The following is a 21,484-nucleotide window of genomic DNA, read 5'->3' as shown; positions in this document are numbered from 1 at the left end:
CCATAGCCTCTGTACCATGGTCTTCCACTGTCTTGGGTTAGAGTTCTCTTGCTTGAGGGTTACAGGGCAATGTAACCTAGGAAAAATCTACTGATTTCTATGGAAAAATTACGCTCTCTTCGAAAATGACTTGTTCCCGTCGCAAATGAATAGTTTCAGAAATTATATATATATATATATATATATATATATATATATATATATATATATATGTATATATATAATATATATATATATATATATATATATATATATATATATAGAGAGAGAGAGAGAGAGAGAGAGAGAGAGAGAGAGAGAGAGAGAGAGAGATTATATCCTACGATAATGGGGTACCCCCAGTGGGAACTCGGGGTTTTGGGCGGGGAAAACATACTTGGGGTATATATTGGTAAAACAAGCCTTTTCTTCTCTATACATATTGCCATCGTAACGTTGCGTAACATTGGTAACGTTGTGTAACATTGCTAATGTTAGCAGTCTTGCCAAGTCAAAGTTTTTTCCTAGGTTACATTGCCCTGTAATACAGTAAAATAATAACTCATGGATATTACTGTACACATGCCCAGTAAATTCATTATGATGAGCATAATGCAAAAGCATTGTAATTTACGTAGCTCTACTCAGAACAGAGATAAGTTTCTCACAGCAAGTATGAAGACAATGATCTGAATTTCTTGAACAATGAAAAGTATTAGAACTATTCTCAATATTAGGTAAATTACCGAACTCGACGGGTATATATTAAAAGTCTACCTTATGCTCACCGGACAAGTCGAAAGAATTTCGTCATAAAACGTTACTCCAAGTACAAAACATTGCGTAGTACCTACCAAGTTAGAGTACAAAAATTACTCTTATTCAATTCATAACAATATCTAAATAACAACTTAAATACAATAATTATGAAAATTCCGTCGAGAGCCAGTTACACTGAGAAGTAAGTTAAGACCCAATAACATGGCGAAAAAATATTACAAATCTATAATAGTAAAAGAAAAAAGAATACAGAACTATTTAGCAACCATCAGACTTTCAATGTAAAATGGGTTAAATTTTGATTTTCCGGTCATTTGAAACAACAATGTCTTGCTATGAAGTTTCAGCACTCAGCAGTCACCTTATCGTAAATGTTGTTGCAATGGAGGATTAATTGGGCCGCCGAAATTGGTCATTGAGTCATAGTGCGGCCCTTTCAATCTGCTACTTTCCCGGGCGCGGGAAAATGGGCGTTGCACTTGCACGTCATCAGCCAATCAGAGGCTGAAACGTCATAAATCATTGTGGTCCATCAACCAATCACGAGTCTCCTTACACTTCCCTTAAGGCACTTGCAAACCATCAGCCAATGAAAGGTTGAATTGAGGGTTCAATGTGTCTTAGCTAATCACGAGTCTCCTATTAAGCCTTGCTAGATAATTCTGTTGGGTGCATGAAGTTCCTGTTGTATGTTTATCATGAACATGAACTCAAAGCCGTTGGAGACAAATTGAAAAAAAATAAGAAAATATTCTAGATTTCATTATTATTATCATTATTATTATTATTATTCATTGATTTAAATTAACTCATGATTTTCCTCATTAGCATCGGTTGATGGCCTGTGCCGAGTACTGACAGAGCCCATTTTGATATACGCAGGTACCAACGGAAATGTTAGAATTGTCCTACTGAGAAAATCATGCCAACATATAAAAATAATTATAACGCCACAAGTATATATGAATATGTATTTCTATTAGGCCTTTCAAAACAATTTTTTAATACCTACGAAATATAAATTATAAATGTAGAAAAATAGAAAAAAAAAATTATATGTTATATATTGGTTCATACACTCGACCGCATGTCTTTTGGTTTAAGGTTCAGTAGAACAAAAAATAGTTATTAAATTTATTAAATCATTCGGCCGTTGCCTTAGACTTATTGTAAAGCAGAGAGATAGAAAATATCTAAAGCTGCCTTTCTCAAATAGGTCTATCTCTCTGTAGGACATAGAAAGGAATGATTGTAAAGATCACAATCTCAGTATTTCGACTACTTAAACCTTGCTGATAATAGATGAGCTTATGAAAATACTTGAAAGTACATTTTTTATATTTCTCTATACTTATCGTCAGCCGTTGCTACACTGCAGGACAAAGGCCTCAGACATGACCTTCCACTTGTGTCTTTTTATGGTCTTTACATGCCAGTCTATACCCGCAAATTTCCTTAGTTTCTCAATTCATCGTCTTCTCTTCCTTCCCATTGCTTCTTTTCCGATCCCTAAGGATCCATTCTGTTATTTTTTTGTAGATCCTGCCCACGCATATTTCTTTTTCTCACAAGTTGCTAGAATTTCGTCGATTTCAGTTTGCTCTCGTAACCATATTACTCTTTTTCTGTCTCTTAGTTTATACATTTATACAGACACACACACACACACACACACACACACACACACACACATATATATATATATATATATATATATATATATATATATATATATATATATATATATATATATATATATATATACATTCAGCGTTGATTGTGGAAACCACATTATTAAAATTCTCAGAAAACATGTAAGTTTTCAGTTTCTTTTTGAAACCCTTGATATCTTCAGTCTTTCGGATGAATAGTCGAAGCTTATTAATATTATCATAGTCTTGGGCCTCATATTGGAAAGCTCTAGATTATTGGTACCAACATATGTCTTTGTAGGTTCTAGTCTAGAACCTACAGTAGACACACATTTTGGTTCCTATGATTTTAAATCATCTAATTATTCTGTGGATATCCAGTTCTAAGGATTTGATGAGTTATTTTATTTTTATATTAAGTTTAGTCGCTTATCGACAACAGTCATGAGCATCCCCTCCCTTTCCCCCTCCCCCTCCCTTCCCCCTCCCTCTGTGCTATAACGTAATACCATCTCTACTTTCGTACTAAGTGTCTGAGCTTTTCTCTGCTTTTACACAATCACTTGCTATTCCCTGTCGCTTCCCGACTCCCTCCCTCCTACACTCCCTTAGCTCCCTCCCTCCCTTACTCTTCGCTCTACAACGTAATATTAACGCCATCTTTTATTCTAGAACATTCCATTTTATTCCCGCCAATTTTCCCTCGTGTTCACGGCGCAGCTCAATTCTTTCCCGCATAAATTGAACACATTTCCTTCGGTCTTAGATATTTCTATGATTGAACACATCTCTTGCTAGACACAATCTTCCTTTCTATTTATAATTAAGCAACTAATCTTTTTCTAATTTTATTCGCCAACTCTATCTTTAATTATAAACCCTTTTACTATTAAATTCCTTCTAACTTTTTGTTAGTACCCTCCCCCTTGACTAGCACTCCATCTCTAGACCTATGACTATTCCTTAAGCTTTCCCTTGGGATAATTTAAGCCCTTCTTCTGTCTCTAACTTTATTGCTTTTTTCTCCTTCCCACGACCTTCTACTTTCTTGGGACTTCCTGCTATTACACTTTTTCTTTTACTAGATAGACTATGTCTATCAAAATTTCCTTTATTAGGGATAGTGTATGCCCTTTTTTCTGCCTCTCACTACATTACTTTTCTCTCCTTCACACGACCTATTGCTTCCCTGGGACTTTCTGCTTTAACACTTTCTCTCTCACTTGATAGACTCTGTCTATCACAAATTTTCCTTTTCGTGGACCTAAAAAGGAGCCTCCCTACCGGGTTTCTTTTCTCTGTTGTCATGCCTGTCAATCTCTCCCTTTTTCCCTTGTTACTTTGATTAGTAGTAGCTAGAGGGACCTGTCCCTCATTCAGTTATACGGGCCTTAACTTGGAATCTGCTTGCAGTTTCCAGCCCGTGGGATGCTTGGTGAATAGCCTTTACCCCCACCTAGGAACAACCAAAATCCTAGGCTGCTGAATGAGGATAAGCAGTTCAGTCGAAACTACTACTACTTTTTGGCCTTACATCAATTAGCTTCGGCTATCTAAATCTAACGTAGATTAAACCATTAAACTTTAAAGTAATAAAATCACTTTTTAATTGAATCCCTTTTCTCTAACATCAATTACTCTTACCCTATTCAAGTTACAAGTTCTTTTATACACATATAACGCTCTACAATTCAAATTACATTCTTTTCTGGGCTGCCCAAAGGCAAGAGCCCGGGTCTTACACAAGGTAAGGCAATCTATACAGACAGACAGACAGATGAGTTACAGCACATATTTTAAACTCTACACTAGCACTAACAGGCAGCCAGTGTAATAAATATTGGGGTAGGCCTAATCCTTTTATATTCTTGTCCCTTTATTACATATATACCTTCATTTTTAATGTTGTTACTGTTCTTAAAACATTCTATTTTAATGTTTATCACTTCTGATATTTATTTATTTCCCAGTTTCCTTTCCTCACTGGGTTATTTTTCCTTGTTGGAGCTTTAGGCTTAAAGCATCATACTTTCCAACTAGGGTTGTAGCTTAGCAAGTAATAATAATGGTATAAAAAGCAGCAGCTTACTACTACTGCATCCTCTAAGGTAGAAAAATAGATTCCAGCTACGTCAGACTGTAGAATAATTTCTCTAATTTACACATATGATCAGCGACCAGCGTCCTCTCCACCCAAGTTAGGACTAAGGAGGACCAGGCAATGGCTAGACCTTAAGCTCCCCCATCCATCGATAATATGGTTGGTGAGGTTGCGGACACTGTTATAGTCTCACCAATCTAAAAACAGGTAGCAGTTATAACGCCTACGTTTCTTCGTTGGAGATTTCCTGCCGTATGTACGAAAACCGTACGAAAAACGAACGATGACCGAACCGTTTGTTTATTTCTATATAACTGGAACAGGCACTCGCTATAGCTCGTACCTTCTCCTATATCATGTATATCACAAGATCGGCAATTGGCTTATGCACATTTTGGCAATTAATTTCATCCAAATCAGTTATAAAACAGAGAGAACAATTTAGAGGATAGGGATCTAGGCCTACTATAAATCAGGAGGGAGGATGTGAGGCTGAAGTTGAGAATAGGATAAAAGCAGCATGGGGAAAGCGGGGTGAGGTAGCAGGAGTGGTATATGATAGGAAAATACCTATCAAGGTAAGATTCGAGATCTATAGCACAGTGATAAGACCAGTGTTTACGTATGGATCAGAAACTTGGGTTTTAAGACGAAAAGAGGAAGCAAAGCTTGAAAGAACAGAGATGGGAATGCTAAGGTGGATTATTCAAAAGATTGGCAAATTGTGAAATAAGAAGAATGGCAGGCGTAGGAAGGATAACATGATATGAGTATCACGAATGAGATGGTGTGAGCACGTGTTGAGGATGTATGGTAGGGAGGGAGTGAGGAGGGTTTGGGAGGTACGTGTTTTGGGGGAGAAGATCAAGAGGGAGGCGCTGATAGCCGCGGGTAGTCTTCTTGTCTCATAGTAAGACCATAAACAAAGTAGTGGAAGGATATGGCCGAGGCCTTTGTCCTACAGTGGACTAGAAACAGATTATTATTATTATTATTATTATTATTATTATTATTATTATTATTATTAGCTAAGCTGCAACCGTCGTTGGAAAAGGAAATAAGGAAATAAATAAACGATATAAGAAGTAATTCAAAAAGGAAATAAAATATTTTAAAAGCATTAACAACATTAAAACAGATATCTGATATATAAACTATAATAGGACTTATGTGAGCCTGTTAAAGATGAAAACAGTTATGTTTGAAAACAAACCCCCTTATTCAAAACAATAATTTAACCCTATGGTAATAATACATCTGAAGTTACAGTCCTGATCTTCTGACGAAATCTCTTTATGGGTTATTGATAGTTTACCATTATATTTCTAGAAATTTCTCTCTCTCTCTCTCTCTCTCTCTCTCTCTCTCTCTCTCTCTCTCTCTCTCTCTCTCTCAGCCAGTGTTGCCAGTGTTATAAAGTAACTCGCATCTCTTCATAGAAAACTAATGCAATTAACATTATTGTGTCAGGATATGACCTATAGTCTATATCTAGGAAAAAAAATATTCTACGATCTTCCCCATTACTTATTTTTTTTTTTTGAAAAAAAATATATATATTTTGATATGTTATTCTTCTTGATACTGGCATAGAATGACTATGAACTATTTTGGGATTACTATAACGATGGTAATTTACAATGGCTACGACTGTATAATAATTATCAGTGAGTCTCAGTTTAGCAGTCATCTAGAGAAGATATCTTCAAATCAAAGAAATATAACCTTAATATATGTATTTCCAAGCGACAACGGCAGAGTTGGAAGACAGCATGCAGAAGACGAATGAAGTTATAATTCATCTCATCACTGGCCATAATTCTCTCTCTCTCTCTCTCTCTCTCTCTCTCTCTCTCTCTCTCTCTCTATATATATATATATATATATATATATATATATATATATATATATATGAGAATTTTAACAAAACAAGAGAAAGAAAAATAAGATAGAATAGTGTGCCTGAGTGTACCCTCAAGCAAGCGAACTCTAACTCAAGACAGTGGAAGACCATGGTACAGAGGCTATGGCATTACCCACGACTAGAGAACAATGGTTTGATTTTGGAGTGGCCTTTTCCTACAAGAGCTTCTTACCATAGCTAGAGTCTCTTCTACCCTTACCAAGAAGAAAGTAGCCACTGAACAATTACAGTGCAGTAACCCCTTTGTTGGAGAAGAATTTTTGGTAATCTCATTGTCAGGTGTATGAGGACAGAGGACTATTTGTAAAGAATAGGCCAGACTATTCGGTGTATGTGTAGGCAAAGGGAAAGTTAACAGTAACCAGAGAGAAGGATCCAATGTAGCATTGTCTGGTCAGTCAAAGAACCCCATAACTCTCTAGCAATAGTGCCTCAAAGAGTGGTTGGTGCCCTGGCCAACCTATTACCTGTTAACACCGATTATTCGATAGTGTGAGGTGCACTTCCTCTAACAGCTTCCATATTTACTGCTGAACTGTATGGCATACTAACCGCTATTAAGAAAATAGCGTTGGAGAAGGAGGGTGATTTTACAATTTTTAGTGATGCAAGGAGTGTCATTCAAGCTTTAGAAGTTTTTAATTCTAGTAACCCTTTAGTTTTAAAGATTTTAGAGTGGCTTTCTATTATTGAACTGAGAGGTATAATGGTTCGATTTTGTTGGGTTCCAGCACATGTAGGTGTGTCTGGGAATGAGAAGGCAGATTTACTGGCAAAGAATGCGGCATCCGAGTTACTACCAAGAAGGTATCCCATTCCCTGTAATGATTTCCTACCTAACATCAAGAAATTGTTTTGTAATAATTGGCAACAACACTGGAATAGTCTAGATGGCAACAAAATGAGAGAAGTAACAAATGTCATATCTCCTTGGAGGTATAACATGATGCCCCGAAAGTGGGAGACGACTCTTTGTCGTCTCCGGATTGTTCACATTCGGTTGACACACCAGTTTCTTCTGAAGGGCCAACACCAACCGTATTGCGACTACTGTTTGGTACCTTAAACAGTGAGGCATTTGTTGACCAAATGCTCCAATTATAATAACTTAAGGAAATGATATTTGTTTGAGGCTTGAGGTGAGGATGGCAGGTTCATCCTTGCCAAGATTCTTGGACATGATGTGTCCTACTATGCGAGCGGCATTTTTAGATTTATTTCAGAAGCTGGTCTTCTGAAAAACTATTCAACTTTTGTAATGACATCTTAACTTTTATGGTTTTAATTGAATATTCTTTTATTTTTTATCTATAATAAATGATATCGGCGTCAATGGCCTTAGATATCGGGATGCCAAAAAACTTTCAATGAATAAATCGATCAACATCGCTAGTGAATTCATACAATAATCTACCGCCTATAAAATAGGATTAATTCTTTTGCTATGGAACATCGTTATCTTATGGTGTGTAAACTGGAATAAAATATCTATGCTAGTCATCATCATCATTATATCCTCCTACGCCTGTTGACGAAAGGGCCTCGGTTATATTTCGCCAGTCGTCTCTATCTTCAGCTTTCAATTATCATTATTATTATTATTATTATTACTTGCTAAGCTAGAATCCTAGTTGGAAAAGCAGGATGCTATAAGCCCGGGGGCTCCAACAGGGAAAATAGCCGAGAGAGGAAAGGAAACAAGGAAAAATAAGATATTTTAGGAACAGTAACCATACTAAAATAAACATTTCCGATATAAACTATAAAAACTTTAACAAAACAAGCGAAATAGAAATAAAATAGAATAGTGTGCCTGAGTGCACCCTCAAGCAAGAGAGCTCTAACACAAAACAGTGGAAAGCCATGGTACAGAGGCTATGGCACTACCCAAGACTAGAGAACAATGGTTTGATTTTGGAGTGTCCTCCTAGAAAAGCTGCTTATCATAGCTAAAGAGTCTCTTCTACCCTTACCAAGAGGAAAGTGGCCACTGAACAATTACAGTGCAGTAGTTAACCCCTTGGGTGAAGAAGAAGAATTCATTACTTCTCCATTCATCATCTCCTACTTCGCTCTTCATAGTCCTCAGTCATGTAAGTGTAGAAAGTCTTACCTAGAATTTTTATGCTAGTAACCTCTCAGAATTATTCGAATAAAAAAATCTTGGAATATTTACAGTATTTGATTACTATTAACCTACACACATTAACAATGGTGGAAATTAAAGGCATAAATAAACTGGTCAATTACATGATCAGAAAAATTACGAAGCTTACCGGGCACTGTTAAAAATTTGCCGTAAAAAAAACGGTAAAAATCCTTGAATAAATATTCCAATTATATACCTTTTTAGAAACAGATATATTGATGTAAAGGAGTGATATTACGGTCACCGACCCGTAAAATATGATAACAAATTAGGGTAAAATAACAGTCGCCTGTATTTGACTGAAATACGGCTGAGAACAGTATAATTTTTACGGAGAATTTCCGATTAAAATCCCTTTTTTTTTCTTTTTTTAAACAGTGGACAGTGATATCTTAAGGAGAAAATCATATTACGTAATATTAAATAATGATAAGGAGATAGAAGTGGGAGTTCCTCCCTGTACTCGTGGTAAATTTTATAAACAGATAAGACATTTAGCGCCATTACGCGTGTCAGAGGTAAAATGGATTGGAAAACTCATTTGATGAAATCGGGAATTAAATGATTTCGCACGTGACAGTAGATAATCATAACTCCAAGTATTGTGGTGGCCGATGTGGTAACGTCCCTGACTGGTGAACGCCAAACTGGAGTTCGAGTCATGCTCAAACTTGTCCCAACAAGCAGGACAATGCCTCAGAGACTGACCATATATTATGATTAGCGGCCCAAAGTCCTTCTTTACCCAAGCTAGGAATAGGGAAGGCCAGGCAATGGCTGTCGATGACTCAGCAGATAGACCTATAGGCTCTTCCAAACACGCCATCCTTAGCCCACAAGGATGGTGAGGTTGCAGACACTAGAGAAACTATCGAGTTTGAGAAGGGGACTCGAATCCCAGTCCGGCGAGGGCCAGAAAGGGACGCTTCTAATAGGCCACCATTTGTGTGTGTATGTGTGTGTGCGTGCGCGCACGCAGGGCTGGTTCTAAGGGCCCTCTACTTTATATAAGTCTTTTTATAGTTTATATATCAAATATCTGTTTTAATCTTGTTAATGTTTTTAAAATATCTTATTTTAATTTTGCATGATTTCTTATATAGTTTATTTATTTCCTTATTTCCATTCCTCACTGGGCTATTTTTCCCCCTTGGAGCCCTTGGGCTTATAGCATCTTGCTTTTCTAACTAGGGTTGTAGCTTAGCTTGTAATAATAATAATAAAAGTCGATGATTGATGATGATTATTATTATTATCATTATTATTATTACTTGGTAAGCTACAACCCTAGTTGGAAAAGCAGGATGTTATAAGTCAGGGAGCCCCAACAGGGAAAATAGCCTGGTGAGAAAAGGAAACTAGGAAAAATAAAATATTTTAAGAAAAGTAACAACATTGAAATGAATATTTACTATATAAACAATGAGACTTTAACAAAACAAGTGGAAGAGAAATAAGACAGAATAGTGTGCCCCAGTGTACTCTCAAGCAAGAGAACTCTAACTGCAGACAGTGGAAGACCAAGACTAGAGGACAATGGATTGATTTTGGAGTGTCCTTCTCCTAGAAGAGCTGCTTACCATAGCTAAAGAGTCTCTTCTACCCTTACCAAGAGGAAAGTGGCCACTGAACAATTACACTGGAGTAGTTAACCACTTGATCGAAGGAGAATATGTAAAGAATATACCAGAGTATTCGGTGTATGTGTAAGCAAAGGGAAAATGAACTGTAACCAGAGAGAAGGATCCAATGTAGCACTGTCTGGCCAGTCAAAGGACCAATAACTCTCTAGTGGTAGTATGTTAACGGGTGGCTGGTGCCCTGGCCAACCTACTACCTGCTTTATATTTCTTGTAGTAAAAACTACTTTACACACTAAACATTTACAAAGCATATAAAAGATCTTATTTTATTTTACAAGTTAAGAAAATTACAGGCAACATTTATGCACGGACATTTCAGAAACAGACGTTTTCTACCTTTTTATTTGCAAAATGTTCCAAAATAATTTTAAACTCAAGAGTTATTATTATTAGTAGTAGTAATGTAGCCAAGCTACAACCTTAGTTGGAAAAGCAAGATGCTATAAGCCCAAGAACTCCTATAGGGAAAAATAGCCCAATGAAGAAAGGAAATAAAGAAATTAATAAATGATGAGAATAAGTTAACAATAAATTATTCTAAAACAGTAAAAACGTCAAAACAGATATGTCCTATATAAACTATTAACAACGTCAAAAACAGATATGTCATATATAAACAATAAAACGACTCATGTCAGCCTGGTCAACATAATAACATTTGCTCCAACTTTGAACTTAAGAAGTTCTACTGATTCAACTACCCGATTAGGAAGAGCATTCCACAACTTGGTAACAGCTGGAATAAAACTTCTAGAATACTGTGTAGTATTGAGCCTCATGATGGAGAAGGCCTGGCTATTAGAATTAACTGCCTACCTAGTACTACGAACAGGATAGAATTGTCCAGGGAGATCTGAATGCAAAGGATGGTCAGAGTTATGAAAAATCTTATGCAACATGCATAATGAACTAATTGAACGACGGTGTGATATCACTGTCTGCAGACAGTATCACCAAATTGTTTAGTCTCTGTTGCAAAATAGTTGACCTTGAGTATGCGTAAATCACATTTGGTTTAGGAAATAATTCTCTCACCTTAAGCTAATGTTATGCAAACCTTTGAATCAACAAATCATTAGGAAATGAAGTTAGTTGATTATTTATTATTATTATTATTATTATTATTATTATTATTATTATTATTATTATTATTATTATTAGCTAAAATACAACCGTAGATGGAAAAACAAGATGCTATGAGCCCAAAGGCTTCAACAGGGAAAAATAGCCCAGTGAGGAAAAGAAATTAGGAAATAAATTATTATTATTATTATTATTATTATTATTATTATCATTATTATTATCATTATTAGCTAAGCTGCAACCCTAGTTGGAAAAGCAAGATGCTATGAGCCCAAAGGCTCCAACAGGGAAAAGTAGCCCAGTGAGGAAAAGAAATTAGGAAATAAATATTTTCATTATTATTATTATCATTACGAATTAAGCTACAACCCTAGTTGGAGAAGCAAGATGCTGTAACACGGGCTCCAACAGGGAAAAATAGCCCACTGAGGAAAGGAAACAAGGAAAGAAATAACCTACAAGAGAAGTAATAAATAATCAAAATAAAATATTTTAAGAACAGTAACAACATTAGATTAGGTCTTTTATATATAAACTTTAAACAATTTCAAAACAACCAAGAGGAAGAGAAATAAGATAGAACAGCGTGCCCGAATGTACCCTCACGCAAAAGAACTCTAATTCAAGACAGTAGAAGGCCATGGTACAAAGGCTATGGCACTACCAAAGACTAGGGAACAATGGTTTTATTTTGGAGCGTCCTTCTCCTTGAAGAGCTGCTTACCGTATCTGAAGAGTCTCTTCTACCCTTACCAAGAGGAAAGTAGCCATTGCAGTAGTTAACCCCATATGTGTAAAGGAGAATGTGTGGTATTCCCAGAGTTGTCTGGTGTATGAGGACAGGAGAATGTGGAAAGAATAGGCCAGACTATATTCTCTCTCTCTGTCTCTCTCTCTCTCTCTCTCTCTCTCTCTCTCTCTCTCTCTCTCTCGTTGACTATTCATCTCTTACTGGCTCACTGGGTCCGCAGTTGATGCTATCAACTTTAGCTACTTGAATTAATTGACGAACTTATTTCTTTGACCATGAAATTTCACTCACGCAATTAACTACTGAGGCCCTTTGCCTCAATTGGCGTAGGAGGAGATGATGATGATGATGATGATGATGATGAAAATTAACTACTAACTATAAACACTAGTCCAGTGATTGGGAAATTGAGTATATTTAGCGAACTGTGAAATTCAGATGATTTTATTAATGTGATGAAAAACTTTTCTCTTTGGATAATATATTTTCCACTGTTATTCAGGACCGTCATTTCTATGCTTTGGAATTTTCTCTGCTTGTATAAACTATTATTATTATTATTATTATTATTATTATTATTATTATTACTTGCTAAGCTAGGACCCTAGCTGAAAAAGCAGGGTGTTATAAGCCCAAGGGTTCTAACAGGGAAAATAGCTCAGTGAGGAAAAGAAATGAGGAAATAAATTATTATTATTATTATTATTACTATTATTATTATTACTTGCTAAGCTAGAACCCTAGTTGGAAAAGCAGGGTGCTATAAGCCAAAGGGCTCCAACAGGGAAAATAGCCCAGTGAGGAAAGGATATAAGGAAAAACTACAAGAAATTTTGAAGCTTTCTTATCTCTTTTTCTGATTATTCTGAGAAATATTTTATGAACAGTGAACATTGTCTACTTTTTTTTTTTTATCAGACTACGATTCAGAAAACTGAGAGAGTTCGGTTATTACCGGAAAGCTCAATTATGAATGAAAAGAAAAGACAGTTTTTCACAGTGAGTTTCAAAGAGAATATTTATCCATGGAAATGCCTCGTGACTGAAGCAAAAGAATAAAGTAAAGGAGGAACACGTAATGAAGTTTGTATGATTGAGAATGATAAAATTAGGAAAAAATTCTAAAAAAAAAAAAAGATAATCAAATGTTACTTATGGACGTCACAACATGATTATATAACCATGTATAATAATGATAATGATAATAATAATAATAATAATAATAATAATAAGAATAATAATAATAATAATAATAATAATAATAATAATTTTAGAAATGTCAATAGTAATAACAATAATTTCAATAATTTAATAATCCTTATGTTTTTAACAAGAGTTTGAAGACCTAGGCCTACATGGCTGAGGACTATGAAGCGCTAAGTAAGAGATGATGAATGGAGAAGTATTGAATTAAAAGCTCAAGATAGAGACGACTGGTGAAATCTAACTGAGACCCTTTGCGTTAATAGGCGTAGGAGGAGTTGATGATGAATCATTTAAATAATAATCGCCTGCAATATACCTTTAATTGCAAAATCGTAACTTTTGAAATTGTGAAACTAAAGATAAATACGTCACTTATGTTCTCATGACGCTATAAAAATCCCCAAGAGATAAAAACGTCATTCAAATCGAGTAATGCGATTGGCCCAGAGTCAACCAATCAGGGAACGAGCTCTGAGAATAAGGATTAGTGATACTTATAAGAAGGGAAGAGAACTCACAGTTATGTCACTTACGAGAAATCAACTAGAGGTGTTAGAGTCTTAGTTGAGAGTCGAAAGTTCTTATTACATTTCGAAAAGATAAGGAAACTTTAAGTCTTTCTTTTTAGGCAAAGCCTTGATTGTCAACATCGCCCTGGAAGTTTGGGTTCGTCTGCATTAGTTTTCGTTGGTTCCTGAGACAATCTCCAAAGCTTCGTGATGTTGTTCATAATATTGACATTAGGTAAGAGATTTTTCTTGCTTATAACCCAAATTATTATCGTGCATTATTAAAACATTCGCTGCTGCTCATAATTAAAGTGTGATGACTATAACCCACGACTGGCATCTATATCCCTTTCACTGCCCGGGGTGAACTCTACAGAACTTCTGATGTAGTGAATTCATTTTAACCAAGTTACCAATGGCAGTGAAAAAGATAAAGTGTGCTAGAAATTTTCATGGTTGTGTTTGCAAATCTTTAAAGTACACATAATGCAAGTAGCTACTGATTACCATTATCTCTACATTAAATATGATCATATTGGTATACAGTGTTTTATATATTGCTATCTGGGAGTTATTTAACGGTCTCAGAATTCGTGTATTAAGGGAGTTTGGAATTCGAGAGGTTGATTAACTTGCCAGTCGTAGAATATATTATTATTATTATTATTATTATTATGATAATAATAATAATAATAATTATTATTATCATTGTTGTTTTTGTTGTTGTTGTTATAAGATTTATATTTTGCATGAGAGTGTTTTAATACATTTCCCTGTTTTCCCTAGTGTTATTCCCCATCGGTGAAACGACCTCTTCAGATTTGAGTGACAGCTTTCGAAGAATCTTTAAGGCAGACATGGATGATGTACATTTCCTCCTGTGGACTAGGTAAGTAAATTTGAGGGAGCTTCGAAGTGTTATTTCTAAGTCATCATCATCATCCTCTCCTCGAGAAGGGAAGGTGATGCAAGGTTGAATGTCTTGTTGAATGGAGAGTTACTTGAGGAGGTGGATCAGTTTAAGTACTTGGGGTCTGTTGTTGCAGCAAATGGTGGAGTGGAAGCAGATGTACGTCAGAGAGTGAATGAAGGTTGCAAAGTGTTGGGGGCAGTTAAGGGTGTAGTAAAAAATAGAGGGTTGGGCATGAATGTAAAGAGAGTTCTAAATGAGAAAGTGATTGTACCAACTGTGATGTATGGATCGGAATTGTGGGGAATGAAAGTGACGGAGAGACAGAAATTGAATGTGCTTGAGATGAAGTGTCTAAGGAGTATGGCTGGTGTATCTCGAGTAGATAGGGTTAGGAACGAAGTGGTGAGGGTGAGAACGGGTGTAAGAAATGAGTTAGCAGCTAGAGTGGATATGAATGTGTTGAGGTGGTTTGGCCATGTTGAATGGAAAATGGCTGTCTGCTAAAGAAGGTGATGAATGCAAGAGTTGATGGGAGAAGTACAAGAGGAAGGCCAAGGTTTGGGTGGATGGATGAAGTGAAGAAAGCTCTGGTTGATAGGAGGATAGATATGAGAGAGGCAAGAGAGCGTGCTAGAAATAGGAACGAATGGCGAGCGATTGTGACGCAGTTCCGGTAGGCCCTGCTGCTTCTTCCAGTGCCTTAGATGACCTCGGAGGTAGCAGCAGTAGGGGATTCAGCATTATGAAGCTTCAGCTGTGGTGGATAACGGGGGAGGTTGGGCTGTGGCACCCTAGCAGTACCAGCTGAACTCGGTTGAGTCCCTTGTCAGGCTGGGAGGAACGTAGAGAGTAGAGGTCCCCTTTTTGTTTTGTTTCATTTGTTGATGTCGGCTACCCCCCAAAATTGGGGGAAGTGCCTTGGTATATGTATGTATGTAAGTTCTTCCTTTTATTTTTTTATTGTGATTAAAGAAGAGAAATGAAAGTACAGTTTCTAAATACTTAAATGATTCTACCCTATTAATACTTTCTCCTTCCAGCGATATTTCATCTTCCTTTGCATACTCCATTCTCATCATCTCGTGGGACGTGGCTCTGGAGCAAGCTGAGCAGCAGGAGTGAAACTGGCAGCGGTCTCAGGAAAACGATTCAGCATACATCTGACGCAAGTGCTGATGTTTGCCGGCATCATCAACAAACAGCTAGAAGGATGGACCTCAAGAAATCTGATTAGTCAATCTGATTAGTTATTACTCTCACTGTCCCCTTCTCTTTGGTGAGTTTCCTTAATCACTCATGTTATAACAAAGCCTTATTTACAGGAGGCAAATCCCAAGTTCTTATTTCATTGTCGTTTGATGAGGGGCAATAGGGGACAAACAACAGTACAGGTGTTTTAGGTATTTCAGAAGTGTTTGCTTATGGTTAAAGTAATGTAACCAAATTGGGGAATATTATTCCTAATCAGGTTGTTGAATCGGTAAAAGTTCAAACTTGCAGCAAATGTTTTTATGTTGAACAGGCTGCTATGTCTCTTTATAGTTTATATATGAAATTTGTTTTAATGTTGTTATTGTTTTTAAAATACTTTATTTTAATTGTTCATTACTTCTCATATTGTTGATTAATGTCCTTATTTCCTTTCCTCACTGGGCTATTTGTCCCTGTTGGAGCCCTTGGGCTTGTAGCATCTTGTTTTTCCAACTTGGGTTGTAGCTTAGCTAATAATAATAATAATAATAATAATAATAATAATAATAATAATAATAATAATAATAATAATAATAACAACAACCAGATAAAAATGATAATGCTCTGATAGTTTAACATTTTCCTTTTCTATTCTATTACAGAATGGTGGGTAAGGGAGGAACAATAGTACAGCGTAAGTTAGAGGTCTCTGCTGTCGCAGCTAACAATAAGGACAGAGCTCAAGAAGTCCTATTTCTCATTACTGCTACTGACCCTGTATTGGGGAGTTCTCATCAATGTTTGTGTAATAACTTAATAGGTTCCAAGAAACTTCATGAGTCAGATTTTGTTAAACTTGTGCCTAGGGTAAGCATCATCTAACTCGCAAGCCTACAATTTTCAGCTGAATAGGTCAACAAATAGTCCTGTTTTATATTGCAAATGTCGATTTGCATACTGTATTAAATTATATATAGTTTTATTACAAAATTTCTTTATGAGTTTTTGATACAATAACTGAAATTTATGATTTCAGTTGGATTTGTGTTTGTATCACTGAATTTTTTTAAGTTGAGGACCTTCTGTAAGTTAGGTTTTTTGAGTAGCAATTTTTTTTATAATGTTTTCTTATCTGGAATGTTTTTTTTTTTTTTTTAATCAAAGCTTGGTAATAATTAGAAGCGCAAGTAATTAAGACTTTGTTCTTTCTAGAAATTGTTTAAACAATTCTTCTTTGTTCAAGGGGTTAACTACAGCACTGCAATTGTTCAGTGGCTACTTTCCTCTTGGTAAGGGTACAAGAGACTCTTTAACTATGGTAAGCAGCTCTTCTAGGAAGAGGACACCCCAAAATCAAACTATTGTTCTCTAGTCTTGAGTAGTGCCATAGCCTCTGTCCCATGGTCTTCAACTGTCTTGGATTAGAGTTGTCTTGCATGAGAGCACACTTCTATCTCATTTCTCTTCCTCTTTTTTTTAAAGTTTTTTATAGTTTTTATATGAAAGATTTATTTTAATGTTACTGTACTTGAAATATTTTATTTAATTGTTAATTACTTATCTTGTAGTTTATTCATTTCATTATTTCCTTTCTGCACTGGGCTATTTTCCTTAATGAAATGCTTGGGCTTATAGCATCTTGCTTATCCAACCATGGTTGTAGTCTAGCAAGTAATAATAATAATAATAATAATAATAATAATAATAATAATAATAATAATAATAATAAATAATGATAATAATAGTATTGTTGATAATAATATTATTATTCTGGAGTGGAACATCAAGCAGTTTTAACTAAGGTAAAATAGGCTTTCTGAATTGACAATTGGCGTGATATTCTCGTCATTGTTTATATATTAAATTTCTTATTCTTGATCTAGACAATCTCTGTCACTGTCGTTCAGGTAGTCCATTATGCATGTTGCATAAGATTTTTCATAATTCTGACCATCCTCTACATTTTGATCTTCATGGACAGTTCCATCCTGTTCGTAATACTAGGCATGTAGTTAATTCTAATAGTCAGGCCTTCTTTATAATGAGGTTCAATACTACACAGTACTCTAGAAGTTTTATTCTAGCTATGACCAAGTTGTGGAATGATCTTCCTAGTTGGATAGTTGAATTGGTAGAACTTCAAAAGTAAAAACGTGCAACAAATGTTTTTATGTTGAACAGGCTGACATAAGTCTTTTTTTTTATAGAAAACTTATGAAATATGTTTTAATATTATTATTCTTGAAATATTTTATTTTAATTAATCATCACTTCTTATATCGTTTATTTATTTCCTTATTTAATTTCCTTACTGGGCTGTTTTTCCCTGATGGAGCTCTTGGGCTTATAGCATTTTGCTTTTCCAACTAGGGTTGTAGCTTAGCTAATAATAATAATAATAATAATAATAATAATAAGTTACTTTGTTTTGCATGATATATGAGGAAACTTGATCAATCTGAGTTCAAACTTTGCCTCTACTGTAATGCATAATATGCCTATGGTGGACAAACGCCTTGATGTTAGTCAACTCTGTTACAATATCACCTCTAAGTTTGAAAGAGGAGACATGCAAGGAAATCTTACAGTGTATGATGTACAGTATTGCCATTGGTATTTTGAAGTTTCAATTACCTCTGGCTCTTGTAAGAAGTCAGTGTGCTTATCACTTGTAGGTTAATTGGGTATGATTTTATTTGGATAGTAGTCTGAAATTGAGAGTACAGTATTAATTATCTTAAAACTACCACGATTTTATTTCTGTCAGCCAACATCTTCATTTTTACCATATTAATTAATTCTGTACTGATGATTGCGATTAAAGCTTTTTTTCCATTTGCCTCTTTGAAGATAATCTATTGCTGTCTTTGAAATAAATTATCTATTGCTTGAGGGTACACTCGGGCACACTATTCTATCTTATTTCTCTTCCTATTGATTTTTTTTAAGTTTTTATAGTTTATATATGAAAGATCTATTTTAATGTTGTTACTGTTCATAAAATATTTTATTTAATTGTTCATTACTTCTCGTAGTTTATTAATTTCCTTGTTTCCTTTCCTCACAGGGCTATTTTTTCCTGTTGGAGCCCTTATGGGGCTTATCGCATCCTGCTTATCTTACTAGGATTGTAGCTGCCATTGCAGTACAATCCAGAACTTTTTATAGATTTGTTTACTAGGTTTCAATCAATCAATTTTGAGTGCTCTTGTTTATAGAGCATTTGGATTTTGTAGTACAGGTATAGGAACAGATGGTATTGTCAAAGTGATAGCATATTTTAAGAACTTGGCTTGAAACCATAAGAAAATATTTGGGAATATGGTTAAATTGCAAAGCAAGTTTGTGATTTGATTTAAATGAATGATTTGGGATTTACCTGATATCAGTTATTATTAATTAAAGAAATTCAAATATTTGAATTATAAACTAATTTTACATGAAAAAGTTAAACCTTCAAATTACTAAGTGAGATTAATCTTCAGTCATTTCTACAATGAAAGCTTTCATTGATTATTTTTACTGCAGAACTAATGTTGAAATTTGTATTTCAGGTAGAAGTAGTCTGGTTAAAGAAACTATTACTGCATTCCTGATTTTATTTCCCTTCTGAAATAACCAAGAACAGTATTCATCAAGTTGACAAGATCCTCAGTGTTAGCAAGATTTATACATTTGGCAGCTGGTAAACGTACATTTGCCAAAATCGAAGAGCGGAGTATTAGGAAATGTGAATACATTTTACATTCAAATCAATGAAGTAGATTTTTTTTATACTATTGTCAAATATGTTTTTGAGGTAGACCTACCAAAGTGTTTTGTAAGAAAAATTGTTCCTCTAAAGGTATTCGATAAACTTATTAAAAATTTAATTTAAATGATATCCTGCATTTAATTCAATGTGATGGCTTATATTTATAAATTCTGTTTTAAGTGAATAGAAATTTTATTCATTGTGCACTGCACCTACTTGCCAATTTCATATCAATTTTGTATTATTTGTATGAATTTCCCCTGATGTTCATATTTGCTTCTCTCATTTCTATTACCCTCCCCTGATGTTCATATTTGCTTCTCTCATTTCTATGAACTTCCCCTGATGTTCATATTCGCTTCTCTCATTTCTATTAACTTCCCCTGATGTTCATATTTGCTTCTCTCATTTCTATGAACTTCCCCTGATGTTCATATTCGCTTCTCTCATTTCTATGAACTTCCCCTGATGATCATATTTGCTTCTCTCATTTCTATGAACTTCCCCTGATGTTCATATTCGCTTCTCTCATTTCTATTAACTTCCCCTGATGTTCATATTTGCTTCTCTCATTTCTATGAACTTCCCCTGATGTTCATATTCGCTTCTCTCATTTCTATTAACTTCCCCTGATGTTCATATTTGCTTCTCTCATTTCTATGAACTTCCCCTGATGTTCATATTCGCTTCTCTCATTTCTATGAACTTCCCCTGATGTTCATATTCGCTTCTCTCATTTCTATGAACTTCCCCTGATGTTCATATTCGCTTCTCTCATTTCAATTAACTTCCCCTGATGTTCATATTCGCTTCTCTCATTTCTATGAACTTCCCCTGATGTTCATATTCGCTTCTCTCATTTCTATTAACTTCCCCTGATGTTCATATTTGCTTCTCTCATTTCTATGAACTTCCCCTGATGTTCATATTTGCTTCTCTCATTTCTATGAACTTCCCCTGATGTTCATATTTGCTTCTCTCATTTCTATGAACTTCCCCTGATGTTCATATTTGCTTCTCTCATTTCTATGAACTTCCCCTGATGATCATATTTGCTTCTCTCATTTCTATTAACTTCCCCTGATGTTCATATTTGCTTCTCTCATTTCTATGAACTTCCCCTGATGTTCATATTTGCTTCTCTCATTTCTATGAACTTCCCCTGATGTTCATATTCGCTTCTCTCATTTCTATGAACTTCCCCTGATGTTCATATTTGCTTCTCTCATTTCTATGAACTTCCCTTGATGTTCATATTTGTTTCTCTCATTTCTATTAACCTCCCCTGGTGTTCATATTTGCTTCTCTCATTTCTATTAACCTCCCCTGATGTTCATATTTGCTTCTCTCATTTCTATAAACTTCCCCTGATGTTCATATTCGCTTCTCTCATTTCTATTAACTTCCCCTGATGTTCATATTTGCTTCTCTCATTTCTATGAACTTCCCCTGATGTTCATATTTGCTTCTCTCATTTCTATGAACTTCCCCTGATGATCATATTTGCTTCTCTCATTTCTATTAACTTCCCCTGATGTTCATATTTGCTTCTCTCATTTCTACGAACTTCCCCTGATGTTCATATTTGTTTCTCTTATTTCTACGAACTTCCCCTGATGTTCATATTTGCTTCTCTCATTTCTATTAACTTCCCCTGATGTTCATATTTGCTTCTCTCATTTCTATTAACTTCCCCTGATGTTCATATTTGCTTCTCTCATTTCTATGAACTTCCCTGATGTTCATATTTGCTTCTCTCATTTCTATGAACTTCCTTTGATGTTCATATTTGCATCTCTCATTTCTATTAACCTCCCCTGATGTTCATATTTGTTTTTCTCATTTCTAT

General features: G+C 35.2%; 2 long non-coding RNA genes across 3 annotated transcripts in view; one reads left to right on the top strand and one right to left on the bottom strand.

The window, feature by feature from the left end:
• LOC137647257 (uncharacterized) overlaps positions 1–21,484 on the bottom strand; it is a 263,006-nt gene that overhangs the window by 188,475 nt on the left and 53,047 nt on the right. The gene's annotated exons all lie outside the window — the stretch shown is intronic.
• Positions 13,799–15,940, top strand: LOC137641602 (uncharacterized). Its single transcript, XR_011044557.1, has 3 exons — positions 13,799–14,012; positions 14,564–14,666; positions 15,731–15,940. It is a non-coding gene; the product is annotated as an uncharacterized lncRNA (long non-coding RNA).

The sequence above is a fragment of the Palaemon carinicauda genome, chromosome 1 (genome assembly GCF_036898095.1).
Source record: "Palaemon carinicauda isolate YSFRI2023 chromosome 1, ASM3689809v2, whole genome shotgun sequence".
Classification (NCBI taxonomy): Eukaryota; Metazoa; Arthropoda; class Malacostraca; order Decapoda; family Palaemonidae; genus Palaemon; species Palaemon carinicauda.
The sequence above is the reverse complement of the archived record's forward strand: the minus strand, read 5'-3'. Positions and strand labels throughout refer to the sequence as shown.